At 42.2% G+C, this 2,834-nt stretch overlaps 1 pseudogene; it reads right to left on the reverse strand.

Moving 5' to 3' along the window:
- Positions 1-1,096: 1,096 nt before the first annotated feature.
- On the reverse strand, positions 1,097-2,482 carry LOC125415202 (actin-related protein 2/3 complex subunit 2 pseudogene; annotated as a pseudogene).
- Positions 2,483-2,834: the final 352 nt, after the last annotated feature.

Here is a 2,834-nt window from a genome sequence, read left to right on the forward strand (position 1 = left end):
GTAGTTATCAAAACAATGTAATAAAACTGTTGACCACAGTTTCTCTCCTGCCTGGTCCTGCAGTCGTTCAGTCCCACAGAAATACATAGAGACCTACATTAATTATAAGCTGATTGGTCTATTATCTCAGGCTTCTTATTAACTCATAACATGTATTAGCTCATAATTCTTGTCTGTGTTAGCCACGTGGCTTGGTACCTTTCAGTGAGACATTCTCATCTTGCTTGCTCTGTGTCGGGCTTTCTCTGTGTTGACTGCAGACTGACTCTTTCCTCTCCTCAGAATTCTCCTGATCTTGTCGCCCCCACCTATACTTCCTGCCTGGTCACCCTGCCGATACTTCCTGCCTGGCTACTGGCCAATCAGTGTTTTATTAAAATACAACTGATAAATCTTTACAGGGTACATGATCATTGTCCCACAGCAAAAAACTCTTACAGAAAAGATAACCATGGAGTCATAAGTGTGTCATTTGCACCAATATGCAAAGAAGTTCCTCATTTATAATTTTATCAAGTCATGTTATATACCCTAATATACACAATGAAAGTAAATAAATATAAAAATAGGCAAAATAAGAAAAATTTCTAAAAGAATATAAGCTAACTAGATCAAAGCAGGTTGAACAAAGACTGGCTATTTTACTCAAATTTTTAATTGCCCTGACTTCTACAGACATTAAAATCTTTGTTCTCAAATTTGTTTCTTTTTACTTGAAACTTGATAGCAGCTTTAAGCATGGGCAAATATGTCTGTTGGATTGTGATGTGTTATGCCTCAACACAGCATCCAAGAGACTGGAGCTTGGCAACTTGAAATTGCTTGAGCTGAGTGTGACTTTTAGTGTTACTATGGCTCATCAATGACTCTGCTTGAGCCACTAGGCCAGCACATGCAAGTCCAGGGTGTCTACATGAAAGATAACACATTTTTTATTTTGGATATCTCTCATTTTGCAACAAGCTGTCCTCCACCACTTTGATATGGCAGGATTCTAGAAGAGCCAGCCAGAGTGGGCAAAGCTGCTGAAGCCTGGGCTTAGTCCTGGTTTACCTTCCTTGGTTCTGTAGTGCAACTGCATCCAAGGGTGGGACTCTTTTTTTTTTTAAGATAGAAAGATTTTCTTTATTAATGACCCCAACCGTATTTCTTTAGATACAGGAGTTTTGAACTCAAATACTTAGAAGAAAACAAGTTAAGATTGCATTATCTGCAACTCATTACCAGTAACACATTGCAAAGCAAACAGCTTGGAAAAGGGGAAAAGGAAGGGGAGTGAGGGAGGAAAAAATAAAAGAAGGGAATTAAGTTGATCAAGTGGAAATTTTTTTCTTTTCTTAAATTCTTGGGAACTATGAAGTCCTTGCAAGCACAGCTTGTTTCTGCAGGTTATTTGCCAAACACGTACAAAATGGAACCCAAACGGAGAATCCCTTAAGAACCTGGAGAGGAGCAATATGAAGGGCTACGATTATCCAGTAGCAAGCGGTCCAGCCTTCCGTCAACAGAGCTTCCTCCTCAGTTCCCAAGCATTAGCGGGACGAAAATGTCTTCCCCGTGATTGTTTTCATTTCTTTTTTCTTGGCATCTGGGCGCGCACGGTTGAGCACCTTAAGGAAGTCAGATGTTTTTGCTCGCATTCGTGTATGAATATAGACCTTAGAGCACTTGATGTGGTAGTGCAGATAGTCTCGGAACGTGTGGATCAGGTTGATGGTGTTGTCTCGAGCAGTGGCATTGGTGTGGCGAGGGAAGAGCACGATGGTGATGTAGCCAATGTTGTCACCCATGGCAGCATCTGTGTCTTTCAGTTCTAGAGGAGGTTCTTTGTGGCTAAAAAGGACCTGGGGGGCTGTGTGACTGGCTCTTCGTCCTTATTTGAACTCCTGCATGAAGACCTTTCCAATGACCACGTCGTCGTCATCCTTAAACACCATGCTGAAGACTACTGTGACTCTGTCTTTTTTAGATTCAACATACATGGTCTCATAGTCCCGGTAATGGATAACCGCTCTGTTCTCTCCTTCCTTGCCCTCTTCTTGGAACTGGAAGTATTTCTCAAAGCCAGAGGCAAAGCAATTTCGCTTCAACATGCCAGTCTGATGTACAATAGAATCCTTGGATGCAGGCAGATTTTCAAGGTCATATAGCAAAGAAACATTGTATCCTGATTCTGGGTTTACCAAGAAACTCCCGTATACTCTCTTTAATAACTCATCAGCACCATATGCCTGAAGTTCCTTGTAGAATTTCAAAGAAATACTGACCATCGCTTTTGTTTTGTCTCCATTAGGATTTGAAATATGATAAAGGACACCATCAAAATCTGCAAATGTTACTTCTACAGCTTCTGGTTTGTTTCCGGCAGCCGCGTTCTCGAACTTGAGAGCGAGCGTCTCCTCGATGATGCGGTTGTTCACCTCCAGTAGGATCATGGCGGCGGCTGGCCCCTGAAGCTTCAACCCGCCTGCCGAGCCACCGCTGCCTCACCGACCAAGGGTGGGGCTCTTAAAAGAAGAAGTACTGAAGCTCGTTATTTGATGTGGGAGGTGATGCATGCTGTGAATATGTTTTATTGCCATTGGTTAATAAAGAAGCTGATTTCAGCCAATGTAAAGAGTAAAGCCAGGCTAAAAGAGATATAGAGAAAAGGTAGGTGGAGTCAGAGAGAAACCATGTAGCCACCACAGAGGACAGACCCTCCGCTGGGGCCTGCCAGCTGAAACTTTGTTGGTAAGCCATGACCTCGTGGTGATGCATAGATTAATGGAGATGAATTAGTTTAGGATATAAGAGCAAGCTAGAAATATGCTTAAGCTATTGGACAAACAGTA

This window comes from Myodes glareolus, chromosome 19 (assembly GCF_982192425.1).
Source record: "Myodes glareolus chromosome 19, mMyoGla1.1, whole genome shotgun sequence".
In the NCBI taxonomy this organism is placed as follows: Eukaryota; Metazoa; Chordata; class Mammalia; order Rodentia; family Cricetidae; genus Myodes; species Myodes glareolus.